The 16226-nt window shown below is 44.7% G+C and overlaps 1 pseudogene across 1 annotated transcript; it reads right to left on the bottom strand.

The window, feature by feature from the left end:
* Nucleotides 1-229: 229 nt before the first annotated feature.
* On the bottom strand, nt 230-4462 carry LOC309552737 (annotated as a pseudogene). The gene is made up of 2 exons: nt 3747-4462; nt 230-957 (listed from the first exon to the last, which is right to left on the bottom strand). The product of its transcript is annotated as an uncharacterized misc_RNA (transcript).
* Nucleotides 4463-16226: the final 11764 nt, after the last annotated feature.

Genomic DNA, 16226 nt, shown 5'->3' on the forward strand with positions numbered 1-16226 from the left:
AAGTCTAACTGTTAAGTGTCCAGAAGGTATGAATGAGATGTGTTAATATGTCTGTAATTATCAATGTATGACTTGTTAATGTAATTTCAAGAGACCGTATTCCATTGTAAGGTGGGCACTAGCTGAAATGTATTTCTCTGGGAAAGTGGGATATTAATATTTCATTAAGGCACATTGATACACTCTTTCAACCCAACCTTTGATCCCAACCTTATTCATAAGGGTGGGGTCACCTAGAGTCTGAGAATAGCACTATGTGCCCTCCTGGGTATGTTTGCTGTGCTCTTGCTGTAAGTATACATGTCCTACACATAGATATGACATTAGGGATGCACTGAGCACAACAGCATAACATGATGATACCCACAATCACCCCCACTAAGGTCATTAGTATCCGTTGGATAAATGCAGTTCCAGGCAGCCACCCAAAAAAACAGTCCCACCAATTGCTACTGATATCCTCCTTAATTTCCTTTGCTAATTCACTTAATGTTTTGATATGACTTTGTATAGATTTTGAATGGTCACTCAGATTGAAACAACACATACCCTCGAAAGAATCACATCCCATGTTGTGCTTCAGCAACAGATAATCAATGGTCAGCCTATTTTGTAATATTGCCTGTCTAGTGCCCTGGAGATCCATTAATAATTCAGCCAGAGCATTAGATGTGTGGTTGAGCCCTTTTGCAAGAGCACAGGCGACCTTACTCAGTTGTCTGTGATTTTCCGTAGCAAGGCCTAGGACTCCAACTAGGGATATAGCCAAAGAAATATATTCAGTTTCAGAGAGCAAATGTACTGCTGAGTCACAGTTGCTTGGGAGAGGGTATCCCAAAGATCTAGGGGACCGTGAGTGGGCAATTGATTTTTTTGGGGGTAGGATTACTGAGAGCCGTGAGAGAGTGCATGGACCCCCTGTTATATTTCCTGGGATATATGTCCAACTATGAGTCCCTGTTTTTTTTTTTTTTTTCAAATATTTTATTTGTGGAAAAGGAACAACAGTCGAGAAACAATCTGCAATACGTATTGTACAGAAATGTGTAGCAAACATAGCATCAAAAGGAGAAGCAAGCTATAATATCAAATCAGTGAACAATGGGGGTCCTGGCGTAGTCGTAGAGCCCATCCCCGGTGCCGGGGAAAGGGCAATCATATCCAGCCGGAATCACAAATAACCAGGCACCACCACGGACATGTGGAAAAACCATAGTTTGGAAAAAGAAAAACCTTTCCCGGCCGTCGCTCCCCGATTTTCACTAGAAGGTAGGAGAAATAAGTGAGAACAGAGCCCGAGGGGCCCGGGCGAAACTCAGAAAAGGTAAAGAAAGAAGGCGAGGAAGTAGGGACGGGGGGGGAGAGGATCAGAGGGGGAAATTCCCCGCATGGACAATCCCACAGGCATCTCCGGGGTGGAGATTAACCGCACATCATAGACCTGCCCTTAAGACCTTAAGACCTGACAGTACAAAGACATTCCAGTAGCCCCAAATCTTCTCGTAGCATTCCCTGCGATGCTGCCTCGTAAGGGTGAGGTCCTCCATTCGGTTGATTTCCTCCATCCTGTGCATACAGTCCCTAATGGTTGGTACTCTGGTCGTTTTCCAAAGCATCGGGATGCAAGCTTTGGCCGCACTCAGTACGTGGGGAATAATCGATTTCTTACATTTCTAGATTGGCATAGAGGAGACTTGGAGAAGAAAGAATTCCGGAGTATCCGGGATAACCCGGTCCGACAGCTCCCCCAGGAGAGCCCGGACATCCCGCCAGAAGGAGCGTAGTCGGGGACAGGAGCAGAAGATATGAAGTATCGTGCCCACTTCACTCTGACATCTCCAACAAAGGTCCGTCGTGTCCGGGAAGAGCTTGTGTAAGAGAGAGGGAACCCTATACCACCGAGTAAGAATTTTATAATTTAATTCCTGCAGTTTCGCGCAGGTCGGCGTTTTCAAAGCCAGGGTGTATACTTTCAGACGTTGCGCCGGGGTGAGATGCAACTGAAGATCCCGCTCCCACCTGCCCAACCCAGGCAGGACATAGTCCTCCTCCGGGGTGAGCAGCAGGCCGTAGGATTTGGACAGGCTCCCACTCCCCACGCAGTACTCCTCAAACGGAGTGAGGTCCCGAGCGAATGACGGGTCCGGCGAAGAGCGAAGGTAGTGGTGCACCAGGGCGGCGTGCCAGAACCCCAGCCGAAAGGAGCCACCACCCGACATCAGCTCCTCTATTGTCGGCCACCGAGATCCCCTGAGGAAGTGGACGGCCTGAGAGATACCCCTGGTCACCAGCCCGCGGAATGCCGGATCCTCCATCCCCGGGGAAAACTCCGGATTACCCAGAACCGGATAAAGCGGGGACGTCAGCGTGGAGACGGAGGGGTGGGACAGGAGGCGTCGAGTGGTTGCAATCGTCACGCCTATCGTGGGGTGCGCCCGGAGGCCTCGGGGTAGGTCCCCACCGACCCACGGTAACCCCTCCAGGGAGGCGACGGTCTGCCCCCTTTCCAGCTGCACCCACAGTTTACCAGCACTGTGTCTCCGCCAGTCAATCAGCCGGCCAAGGTGGACCGCCTGATGGTATCTAGCTACGTCAGGGAGGGCCAGGCCCCCAGAGTGCTTCGGCAGGGTCAACTGGGCACGAGAAAGCCTAGGTCTCCCGTGAGTCCAGATAAATTTCAGAAAGGCGCTATGGGTTTGAGCAAAGAAGGAGGCCGGAATCCTCACAGGCAACGCCTGCAGCAGGTACAGAATCTTAGGGAGGATCGACATCTTAATCAAGTTGCACCATCCGAACCAGGAGTGCAGTCCGGTATTCCAAGACTGCAGCAGGCCACGAATATGGGTCAGGAGGGGGGGGAAGTTCAACTCATAGATTTTAGACAGATCCGAAGGGATCTGGGTCCCGAGGTATGTCAGAGCTCCCTGGGTTCATTTGAAAGGCAAAGTCGAGGACAGGTGCGTCAGAAGGGGGGCCGGAATGCCCACCCCTAGAGCCTCAGATTTGTGAAAATTCACTTTTAAGTTAGAACACAGGCCGTACCGTTCCAGTTCTTTCATCAGGTTAGGTGCCGAGATCGCCGGATTCGTGATGGAGAAGAGCATGTCGTCGGCGTAGGCCAATACTTTGCACTCCAGGCCTCCAACCCTAACTCCCGAGATGTCGGGGTTGGCCCGCACTCTTCCCAGAAACGGCTCCAAGGAAAGAGCGAACAGCGAGTCCCTGTTTTTTACGCATGCTGTTAGACAGGTTAATTTGGCTGGTTGCTGGCTGGTTGGTAAGTAGTGACTGGAAATCCCTTCGTTTTTGATCTGCGTTTGCCCTTCCAGTGCTCCTTACTATCTAGACCAGTTATAGGTGGAGGAGGTGACCACTTTTTGCAATATCGTATAACGTTTATATTGGTCAGGCAACGCACTGACACCTTCGCTGCCATTGTGCTATGTCCTGGGTGTTCAGTGTGACCCTGCGCCTTTAAGGAGGGGTGGGCTCCCTCCAGTCACCTGTCCTCCATCTATCTCATCAGAATGCATGTGCTCCCATTGTGGAGACTCTTTAAAGGTAGAGTTAGGGACTGCAGATATCAGGGTGCCTTGGCGCGGCCTGCAGCTTACGCATGTATTTCCAAATGTGTGCAACTAAACCCCTGTTTTTAACGCATACTGTTAGACAGGTTAATTTGGCTGGTTGCTGGCTGGTTGGTAAGTAGTGACTGGAAATCCCTTCATTTTTTATATGAGTCCCACATGATGGTAACCATCCCTTAGGGAGCTGGACATTCTTGACGTAACTGGGTTACATTATTGTATGAGTGCACGTCATATTATTGGTAACTGACTTGCACAGATGAGGTTCTAAACAGGTGACATTATATTGTGGTGTATGTAGGCTGGCGACTTGGTTGTGTGCACATAGGGATATAACTTCTATTGCAGGTCATGTTGTAACATACCTCAGCGGAGGTTACATATCCTGTATCTACCTCTACCATTGTTTCTGTGAGTGAATATGAGGATCTGTCACTACAATAAGCATATAGATTTGGATGAGTGTATACATCAGTGTCTTCCATACTTGAGTCGGCCCACACCCCACTATAATAGACTTTTAAAACATTAACTGGGGTAGGAACAGCTAGCAGGCAGGTAGAGAACAAATCATTGGAATTGTAGTGATCAGAAAGGCAAAAATCAGAAGAGTTCAGTATGTTGGCAGCAATAAACATCCATATGTTATCCTTTGTGTCCAATAGGCTTGACTTCAACTGTAAAGTGGAGACATGAATGTCTTGTGTCTCTCTCGTGTCTTGGGGTGAGGAAGGGCATAATGAGGAGAGGTTCTCCGGGTGGTGAGCACATGTTGCAAGTAACCAGACAGTGGCTACTAGTGTTGAGCTTGCTACAAAGAGTACCACTGCTGCACGGATGGGAAGTCTTCCAGGAGTAGGGGTGTCCGTTGGCATTGTACCAATGCGTCTGTCTGGATCCAACTGGAATTCATCTGGTACTCATCACAATCTTCGGTCTGCAGTCGTGGGATCCAGAGGTGGGCCTTCCTTCAGTCGCCATGCGTGCATCCAAACCGGGGAGTCATCTGTCAATACCGCTGTTCTGGTCACTGCTTGAACTGTCGCAGGAGGTCCGTAGTGTGGGTCTAGTGACTTCAGCTTATGGAGGGCCTTCACCAGGACTCTGTCTCCAGGCTTGAATGGGTGGGTCGGTGCACCCGTTGACAAAGGAAACGAGAGCGAAATATCACCATAATCACTGTTTAATTTTTCAATGAATTTTGCCACATATTCCTCTTGCATCTGCTGCAGATCTCCAGGTATGAGAATTCATGGATTCATTGCCCATGGGGTTGGGAAGGGTCAAAATTTCAAAGGGAGATAGCTTGGTTCTTGGGTCTGGAGTCATTCTGACTTCAGCAAGAATAGCAGGTAAGTACAGAGACAAGAACTTGGATAGCACAGAATACAAGATTTACAAGAATGGCAGGAGTATAGTGCGGCACTGGGCTTCTGGTCTTACAGGCAGGCAGCAAAATAAATGCTAGTAAGAACCACTTGCAGCACTGGGGTTCAGGGCTTACAGGAAGGCAGGTCATTTTAAGACAGGAAGGATACCTAATGGCACTACCTGGGGAGAACACAGCATGTCCACACATGCAACAATGGTGAGGGCCCTTGGAAGGGTTGAGGTGCAAAGTCTAAGGAACTGCCTTGTCTTCTCCAAAGGTGGAGATGGGTTAACTTGCAGCCAGTTCCCAGGTTGCAGTCCTCTTACTCACCCAAGCAGGCAGCTACCTAGAACTAAAGGCCAATAGACAACTGAGAATCCCTTGCATGGCTAAGGTGCTGGGATCACTAAACAGTAGGGAGTAAAATTCAAGCTGTCTTGTGTACATGGACACACAGAGACACACAAAACATCTAGAAGTGAGTACCCATGCAAACAGAAATTTATAAGAGATGGTACAGTTGCCCAGTGACACCAAACAGGAAATTGAAACCAAACAGGTTTGAAATAGACTTGGAGACACAAGGCTTGACTACTAGGAACATTAATATACAAAGCCTGGGGCAATGAGTCACCTTAGAATGAAAGGAGATGGCTTGGCTGGCCATGCAGCTAATTGAATCAACAACAGGAGGTTACCTAGTCTTAAACTTTAAATCTTAGCAATACCAAAGTAACCTTAACAATTTGTAGTAACACTGACATATATTCATTATAATTCTTAGCACACTATAGGTGTAAAAATAGAGCAACAATTTATCCAATTCCATCCTATTCTTCCATCTCACAATATAATAAAAACTGTATAAGACAGGAGATGCTTAATTATCTAAGGCATAGAAACTCATTAATGCCATAGCTCATATATGTCAGATTAGAACACATCAAATATCTGACAACCAATAAATAAGAATCTAGAAACTGCTACAAGCAGTACAACACCAATATTAGCTATATGGGGGGGTGAAATCCATAAACATTTACATATGAAAACAGTCTAATAAACCAGAATTAAACAATTTGGAAACAATACTTCCATTGGTGAATTGTCTTTGAAGGCTGTGATCTGCTTTTGTTCTGAAAGTCTTAAATCAATAAAACCAGGGCATAGAATTTATCTGAGAAATAAGCATCAAAAAAATTTAGTAACAAAACATTATATTTTCCTCGTATTAGATGCCTAGGGTAATTTACTTATGAATGGTACCAACTTCCAGATGGTAGACAATATCTAAAATGGGATATAGGGATAAGAGAGACCTCAAACTCCCCAGTTAGAGAGGTACTCAATGGGAGAAGGGAAGGGGAAGTGGGAAAAATTCTGGATTTTTGGGTACCAATATCTAATGGTTATAAAATCAGAATATCATTTGTTAAAAAGACATATCTTTATTTAATATAAAAGACAAAGCAAACAAATATGCACAATGACAAAATTGCCAATAATTACATACAATCAGAAGTGACTGATACTGGTTTGAAAATACACAGAACAAATTTTTCTCTACATGTTTCGCGGACTGAGCCGCTTCTTCAGGAGAAACAATAATTTTTTAAAAAACACGATTCTATAAAGTAAAGCAGAAGTTGGGTGAGCCAAAAACATAGTTTATAAACAGTTGCGCAATCTTAAAGACATTAAGCCAAATGTATGGGGAGGAATGTCCATATTACCTGAAGTCACCATAGAGCAAAGTGTGTCTAATGGAGAAAGCAGGATCATCAATAGTGTCTCACCGGCGGGTATGGGAGACCTTAGTATTAGTATAGAAAGATAAAGGCATTAAGAAATTGGTATATCCATAAATTCTGTCAATGTATATGTGGGGAAGGAGAAGGGGAGCACAGGAGAACAGAGAGGGAGAAAAAAGGGGGGGATGAGGGTGGAAAGGAAAGGAGGAGATCAAGGGAAGAAGGGGAGGATTATAGGGGTAAAAAAGAAAAGGAGGGAAAGACAGGGTGTGTAGATATACATTGGCAATTGATATTAGGATATAATGATCACCTTTTAATGGATATAGCGATGCTTAAACCATGCAGAGAGGGAGCAAGGACATCACAGAGGTTGTATGTAGACAAAGGCCGTTTTTGGAAGGTATAGTCTAGCATATAATATAACCTGGAGGCTCAGGTGAGGCTGGATAGATCCAGCAAGAATCTCACCATAGGGCGGTTTTCCTGGTTGCTTGGGTTATATACATATAAATGTGAGTAGAGCCGACCCATCCAGCCGGAGGGTGGTCGGTTTCATCTCAGAATACCCCTAATGAATCAGGGGGGAATGGTCCTGCAGAGACATAAGCCATAAACAGGCAGGGGATTGGGTTAAAATAAGGATATCTCAAAGCAGATAGGTGAATGACAGTATATCCTATAGCCGTCCAAGCTCTTGTATTTACCTCATGGATCGCCTAGCCGTTGTCCTCTTTGCATGGAGCACAAGAAGCCGACGCCGCCATGATGGCAGCGCCGGCTTCTTATGTGTCTCCAGGCGCATCAGACGTCACGGCGCCGCAATAGCGGCATCCGACGTCAGGCGCCCAGTCCCTCCGAAGTGCGCATGCGCATCAACAGCGCCGTCGCACTTCACCGGAAATCCGGCGGCACCAACAGATATCTTATATATTATATTTTCCTCCTAAAAATAAACCAAAGGTTAGAGGAATTTAGCGTACAGCAAGCATTTTAAACATTTTCTTTCTTAGATGTTTTAACAGTGCACTTTTCTAATACCAAAAATTGTTGACGTCAAATTTATTATTACCACGTGGATTTCTGTTTTTTTTTTTTTTTTTTGGTATGGTATACCATAAATTTAAAGAAAAATAATTATTATTGTTCACCATGGTTAAAAAATGAGCAGCTCAAAAATACACATTAGTCATTTCCCATTTGACTACAAGAAAATTATACTTCACCATATTGAACCCATTTGGAACATTCTTCCAAAACTGTTTTTTTCTACAAAAGCAAAAATTATAGTTAATACACATCTGTATATACAATTAACATATTCTTTTGTACTTTCCTCTTAAAATTTACTCGGCTCAGTCAATTTGCATGACAATACAGCTGTTTACACTCCCAAGCCTTGCAATTAACGTGTGTCACGGAAGGGAGGGGGGTTTCAGTGCCCATGGTGGGCTGAAAGACACAAAAACTTTTTTCTTTTTTTTCTTTTTTTTTAAAAAAGTCAATAGTTACCTCAATTACAAAGTTCAAATTGCTCACGATTTAAGAATAGAAATACAATTTTAGTTCTTAAGGTCACACTTGCCATGATCAGCATAGCACTGATTTGTTACCTTTAGTTGTACTTGTGGCAAAGTCACATCACTTTAAAACATAAGTAATAAACACAAAACAAATCATTATGCAACCAGTATTCATTCAGTGTTATCAAATGTTTTGCTGATACAGCACTTTAGGAACATTATTAAAACTAACACAACATAACAATCCATGGATCTCAGACACCTCTACACGACTAAGGTTGCCCATACACGATACAATTTTCATACAATTTTCTTTAACATGACTTTTAGTTCTAACCTTAAATTTCATTTTTCCCTTGGGATTCTCCATACCTTGAGAATTGCCCATTATTCTAAGCTCAGAATATAAAGTGAGATTAGCTGAGTTTGAAGGTTTTATCTAGGGATGGTGATGTCAGTATTTAGACCTAGTTTCCAGCTTATGTGGTTTCCTGCGTCTTTCTAATTAGGTTTATTTATACCAAATTTATGGTTTGCTTTTAATTATTCTCAGTGGGCAAGTTTATACCTTCAAGCTAAGCTTAATCTCACATACAATCTACATATTCATCTATACAATGGCATGCAATTATATATAGCGACTAAAAATACACTTAAGTGTCTATACAGCAATATACAATGTTTAGAGGGAAAATTCACTATCACACACAGTACTGCTTTCTAACCGGGGCATCAGACCCTCTATTATCTTTCTAACCGGGGGATCAGACCCTCTATTATCTTTATGAATATCAGATTCCTGGGAGGCGCTACAGTAGCGCTAACCGGGTACTGTTAATCCGCTCTGACAGTATAGGGTGGCAATAATAAAAAAATAATTACTCACCCGATACTGTATATGGCAGATCCCGCATTCTGACACCAAACTGTTAGCTCGTTCACGTCAGGAGGCAGTTGCAAGATGATTTTGCATTTAGGTCCCGGACCTAAGACCCTTCAGTTCTGACTCCCTTGTGCAGTGAATTTTCCCTCCTCTGGCCAGGAGATGTAAAAGCATACAGCACTCAAGTTTTAATGGAAATACATCTGATTTATTTCATTTCAGCTCACATATTTATGGGCCATTTGAGCGGGAAAAAACAGTTTAAACTGGTGTACAATCCATGGGTCAGTTTAACAATAGAATATATCTACTAAGAAAATACATGAAAAGGTTTTTGTTGTCCCTAACACATTGATGTAAATGTGAGACGTCTTGTGTTTGGAGTATCTTTTGTGGAAGGGCCGTCCCGTCTATGCTGAGCTGTCTGATGTGTTAATATGTCTGTAATTGTCAATGTATTCAGGTGTCATCTATATGCAAAGTCTAACTGTTAAGTGTCCAGAAGGTATGAATGAGATGTGTTAATATGTCTGTAATTATCAATGTATGACTTGTTAATGTAATTTCAAGAGACCGTATTCCATTGTAAGGTGGGCACTAGCTGAAATGTATTTCTCTGGGATATTTATATTTCATTAAGGCACATTGATACACTCTTTCAGGCTGGATGGATGAAGAAGAAGTAAAGCTATGGCTTGATAATGTATGGAGTAGGCGACCAGGTAGACTTCGTTGACAACGTAGCCTACTGGTGTGGGATATGTTCAGGGTTCATTTAACTACCAGCACAAAGGAAAGGCTGGCAAGAATAAACACAGATGCGACAGTTATTCCTGCTGGATTGACATAGTTGGTACAGCCACTGGATGTGTGCCTAAACAAGCCATTTAAAGATCGCATTCGAGCACAGTGGAATGAATGGATGGTTAGCGGCGAAAAGTCATTCACAAAAGGAGGAAACATGCATGTTACACAGTTGGATGTTTTATGTAACTTTGTAATAAAAGCTTGGAATGATATTGATCCAGAAACAGTCATCAAGTCTTTCAAGAAGTGTGGCATTTCAAATTCATTGGATGGTATGGAGGATGACTACTTGTCCACATCATCGGATTCAGAATTAGATCCATACGATGACTGTCTTACATCTGTATCACAAGATGTCATTGATGTCTCATGATGTCAGATGATGAACATGATGAGGATTTTTAAGGATTTTAAGTACCGTACAAGTATGTCATCACCACTTTAATAAAAACTATGGTATTTAAATCAAATCTGATGTTTTTCAACGGTGTTGCCTTGCTTCGGAAGGGGATAGTCTTATACGGCGAGTATAGCCCAAAACCTATGTTTTAGCTTGAAAAGTAGGGGGTTCGTCCTATACGCCCAGTCGTCTTATACGCCGGAAAATACGGTAATATGGATTCAGGAATAAGGGAGATGGTCACTGATATTTAGGCTTCACCTGAAGTTGCTATGTGGGACGTACTGTACATGCAATCCAATTTCCTCAGCATGCTCCAACAGGTAGAAGTTTCTTGTTTCTGCACACATGGCCTCCAGTTCATTGTGTTCTTGGAATTAGAGCGAAAATCCCCTCTGAGTTCCCTTGCTCTAGTCCCATATTCTTGTTGTGGTTCTTCTGATGTTCCCATGGAATTTTAGTGAGGTAGCTGTTTACAGGAAACCGGAAAGAGAGTTAACAAGAATCTCTTTATTTTCAATTTAAACAAGTTACAGAGCTGAAATAATGCCCCTTTCACATAAGAAATGGTACTGACTCACGATGCACTGTGGATCGCTTTCTTAGCAGTGACTGATCCACAGTTAGCAATTAATCAGGAGGCGATATGCCATCTCCTGCAAGCCTGTTAGAAATTGACTTCCATGGGTCACACTGGCAGGCAGTATTGCCTGACAACACACCCTACTTTTTTCACTGTGCCTTGATGTGAAGACTTGTAGCCACAACAAAGTGTAGGGGGGCCAACTGGTGGCCATTTCTGAGTTTTGACAAGTGGCAGAGGCACATATCTCAATCAGCTGATTTTACAATACAACAACACCCATGTGGAAGGGGCCTTAGGGTCACTGCAAGGATTGAATGCTTATTTTTGTCTAGAATACCAAAAAAAAAAAAAAAATGTTTTCTTACCTTATACCTTCCTCCTTCAGGCTCCTCTGTCTATATGATCTATCCCATGCAGCCTCTTCTCCTCAGTTCTTCAGCCGGTGGTCGTAATTGTGATGTCAACATGTACAGTGCAGGACCATCAATCCACCGTTGTAAGTGAAGACACCAATGGCCGCCCACAAACAAGACTATCAGAGAGAAGAGCTTTAGCTTTAAAGTGCAACCATATGCAAGATTAAAAATGAAATATATCATGCAGTCTGTGACTAGCATTAACACAGCAGTTTTTGATTTTCTGTTAGCATCATTATCTTGAAACAAACAAAAATAAAATTCCCAGGTCAATTTGCTAACCAGTTTGCTTACCAACCAAATTAACCTGTCTAACAGTTTGCGTCAAAACAGGGGTTTAGTGGCACACATTTGCAAACGCATGTGTAAGCTGCAGGGCCACTCTACGGCTACCTGTGTTACCTGAAGTCCTAACTCTAGTGAATTTATGAGAGTCTTCACAGTGGAAGCACATGCAAGCTAATGGATAGATAGGGGGCAAGTGTGCCTGGAGGTGGCCCATCCCTCCTTAAAGGTGATTGGGGGCATAATGGAAGCCCAGCCAATGGTATTACAGCAAAGGCATCCAGTATGTCCACTCACCAGCACACATTAACAACAAAGAAAATGGCCTCTGCCCCCACCTATAACTGGCCTTCATAGCAAAGAACACATGGAAGGCCAACGCACATGAAACAAACAAAAATAAAATTCCCAGTTCAATTTGCTAACCAGTTTGCTTACCAACCAAATTACCTGTCTAACAGTTTGCGTAAAAACAGGGGTTTAGTAGCACACATTTGCAAACGCATGTGTAAGCTGCAGGGCCACTCCACGGCTCCCTGTGTTACCTGAAGTCCTAACTCTAGTGAATTTATGAGAGTCTTCACAGTGGAAGCACATGCAAGCTAATGGATAGATAGGAGCAGGTGAGCCTGGAGGTGGCCGATCCCACCTGAAAGGTAATTGGGGGCATAATGGAAGCCTAGCCAATGGTATTACAGCATCAATCCACCATTGTAAGTGAAGACACCAATGGCCGCCCACAAACAAGACTATCAGAGAGAATAGCTTTAGCTTTAAAGTGCAACCATATGCAAGATTAAAAATGAAATATATCTTGCAGTCTGTGGCTAGCATTAACACAGCAGTTTTTGATTTTCTGTTAGCATCATTATCTTGCTTGACAGAAAAGGTGACAATCTATGGCATAATGTTGTGTTATGAATTATTTTAATAAATTACAGTCAGGTCCATAAATATTGGGACATTGACACAATTCTAACCTTTTTGGCTCTTTTACACCACCACAATGGATTTTAAATGAAACAAACAACATCTGCTTTAAATGCAGACTTTCAGCTTTAATTTGAGGATATTCACATCCAAATCAGGTGAAAGGTGTAGGAATTACAAAAGTTTGAATATGTGCCTCCCACTTTTTAAGGGACCAAAAGTAATGGGACAATTGGCTGCTCAGCTGCTCCATGGCCAGGTGTGTGTTATTCCCTCATTATCCCATTTACAAGGAGCAGATAAAAGGTCCAGATTTCATTTCAAGTGTGCTATTTACATTTGGAATCTGTTGCTGAAAACTCTCAATATGAGATCCAAGGAGCTGTCACTATCAGTGAAGCAAGCCATCATTAGGCTGAAAAAAACAAAACAAACCCATCAGAGAGACAGCAAAAACATTAGATGTGGCCAAATCAACTGTTTGGAACATCCTTAAAAAGAAACACCAAAAGACCCGGAAGACCACGGAAAATAACTGTGGTGGATGACCGAAGAATTCTTTCCCTGGTGAAGAAAACGCCCTTCACAAAAGTTGACCAGACCAAGAACACTCTTCAGGAGGTAGGTGTATGTGTGTCAAAGTCAACAATCAAGAGAAGACTTCACCAGAGTGAATACAGAGGGTTCACCACAAGATGTAAACCATTGGTGAGCCTCAAAAACAGGAAGGCCAGATTAGAGTTTGCCAAACAACTTCTAAAAAAGCCTTCACAGTTCTGGAACAACAGATGAGACCAATATCAATTTGTTCCAGAGTGATGGGAAGAGAAGAGTATGGAGAAGGAAAGGGACTGCTCATGATCCAAAGCATACCACCTCATCAGTGAAGCATCGTGGTGGTAGTCAGGGGAGGACTGGGCCAGGGGGCAGGGGGGCAATTGCCCCCTTGGCCACCCTGATGCCCCATAAAAAGGCTGCACCGCTTCTGCCTCAGACATGTCTAAAGTTTTCTGGTGAAGATAAGTAAAAAATCCCTGCCGCTGACCTACTGAGTGCGAGTTGAGGACAGAGCACAGGCCTCCCCCCTCCAGCATGGATGGTGTCAACTATGAGTGAGCAGAGGCCGGCTCCATGTCCCACTGGAGACTCCCCTCAAGCCCTAACTGAGCTGTCCCGGGTCCCCCCAACTTGCCCCTGCCAGCCAGGTCGGGAAACCGGATTCAGCCAGAGAGTTGAGATAACATGGAGCGGAGCTTCAGTCTGGAATGGGGGTCAGGAGGAGGCCGGGAAGAGGGAGACTTGGAGGGGGGCCGAATCGCTGCCCCATGGGCATCTGGTTTGTACTTGCCCCCTGGGCTGAAAGTTGCCAGTCAGCCCCTGGTGGTAGTGTCATGGCGTGGGCATGTATAAATGCCAATGGAACTGGTTCTCTTGTATTTATTGATAATGTGACTGCTGACAAAAGCAGCAGGATGAATTCTGAAGTGTTTTGGGCAATATTATCTGCTCATATTCAGTTAAATGCTTCACAACTCATTGGACGGCGCTTCACGGTGCAGATGGACAATGACCCGAAGCATACTGCAAAAGCAACCAAAGAGTTTTATAAGGGAAAGAAGAGGAATGTTATGCAATGGCCAAGTCAATCACCTGACCTGAATCCGATTGAGCATGCATTTCACTTGCTGAAGACAAAACTGAAAAATGCCCCAAGAACAAGCAGGAACTGAAGATAGTTGCAGTAGAGGCCTGGCAGAGCATCACCAGGGATGAAACCCAGCGTCTGGTGATGTCTATGGGTTCCAGACTTCAGGCTGTAATTGACTGCAAAGGATTTGCAACCAAGTATTAAAAAGTGAAAGTTTGATTTATGATTGTTAATCTGTCCCATTACTTTTGGTCCCTTAAAAAGTGGGAGGCACATATACAAACCGTTGTAATTCCTACACTGTTCACCTGATTTGGATGTAAATACCCTCAAATTAAAGCTGAAAGTCTGCAGTTAAAGCACATCTTGTTTGTTTCATTTCAAATCCATTGTGGTGGTGTATAGAGCCAAAATGATTAGAATTGTGTGTGAAACTGTTCAGAGGCGGCTCTTTAATTAGGCAAAATAGGCGGATGCCTAAGGCCTCGCGCTCATTGGGGCCTCGCAGCTGCCTGATTTGCCTGAAGGAGGAAGGGGAGACACCAGCATCGGGAAGGATGGCGCTGGCTGGGGATGTGCGGGACCAAACTTCTCACGCCGGGACTCTGCACTAACATAAACTTGACTGCCCCCCCCTTTAGCTGCAAGAAGGGAAAACCAAGGTGAGTCACTGCCCCTCGGCCGCTCTGCACATGACAGGAGAGAAAGCTGGTCCAGGGACCAATGAGCTGCAGGCTGCTGGGTTAACTGGTAGGTGAAGCCCCGCCCTTCACGTGTGTTGTGCTTTCACCCGGCAATACAGATGCTAGTTGACTGTGATGGCGATCTGACGAGTTCAGGGATTATGGTGAGTCTAATGAAAGGATTATTGCACACTGACACAAGACTGCTCTGTCCATTGCAAGCCCCTGCATGCAAACAACTCCTCTTCTATGTGACCGGACCGACTCCTGGAGCCCACACACAGACATCACATGTTATCCTGATCACACACAGGAGTGCAGAACAAAAAGCCTTCTTCTGTCTGCTCTCTCCCATCCATCCCTCTCTCCCATCCATCCCTCTTTCCCATCCCTCTCTCTCATCCATCCCTCTCTCCCATCCATCTCTCTCATCCATCCCTCTCTCCCATCCATCCCTCTCTCCCATCCATCCCAATTTCCCATCCCTCTCTCTCATCCATCCCTCTCTCTCATCCATCCCTCTCTCCCATCCATCTCTCCCATCCCTCTCTCCCATCCATCCCTCTCTCCCATCCATCCCTCTCTCCTATCCCTCTCTCTCATCCATCCCTCTCTCCCATCCCTCTCTCCCATCCATCCCTATTTCCCATCCCTCTCTCTCATCCATCCCTCTCTCCCATCCCTCTCTCCCATCCCTATTTCATATCCCTCTCTCATCCATCCCTCTCTCCCATTCATCCCTATTTCCCATCCCTCTCTCTCTCTCATCCATCCCTCTCTCATCCATCCCTCTCTCCCATCCATCCCTCTCTCCCATCCCTCTCTCCCATCCATCCCTATTTCCCATCCCTCTCTCATCCATCCCTCTCTCCCATCCCCCTCTCCCATCGATCCCTCTCTCCCATCCCTCTCTCCCATCCATTCCTATTTCACATACCTCTCTCTCTCATCCATCCCTCTCTCCCATCCATCCCTCTCTCCCATCCATCCCTATTTCCCATCCCTCTCTCTCTGTCTCATCCATCCCTCTCTCCCATCCCTCTCTTCCATCCATCCCTATTTCCCATCTCTCTCTCTCTCTCCCATCCATCCCTATTTGCCATCCCTCTCTCTCTCTCATCCATCCCTCTCTCCCATCCCTCTCTCCCATCCATCCCTATTTCCCATCCCTCTCTCTCTCTCATCCATCCCTCTCTCCCATCCATCCCTCTCTCCCATCCATCCCTATTTCCCATCCCTCTCTCTCTCATCCATCCCTCTCTCTCATCCATCCCTCTCTCCCATCCATCCCTATTTCCCATCCCTCTCTCTCCCATCCATCCCTCTCTCCCATCCCTCTCTCCCCCATCCATCCC

Source organism: Pelophylax lessonae (genome assembly GCF_965119305.1).
Source record: "Pelophylax lessonae genome assembly, chromosome: 4".
Lineage (NCBI taxonomy): Eukaryota > Metazoa > Chordata > Amphibia > Anura > Ranidae > Pelophylax > Pelophylax lessonae.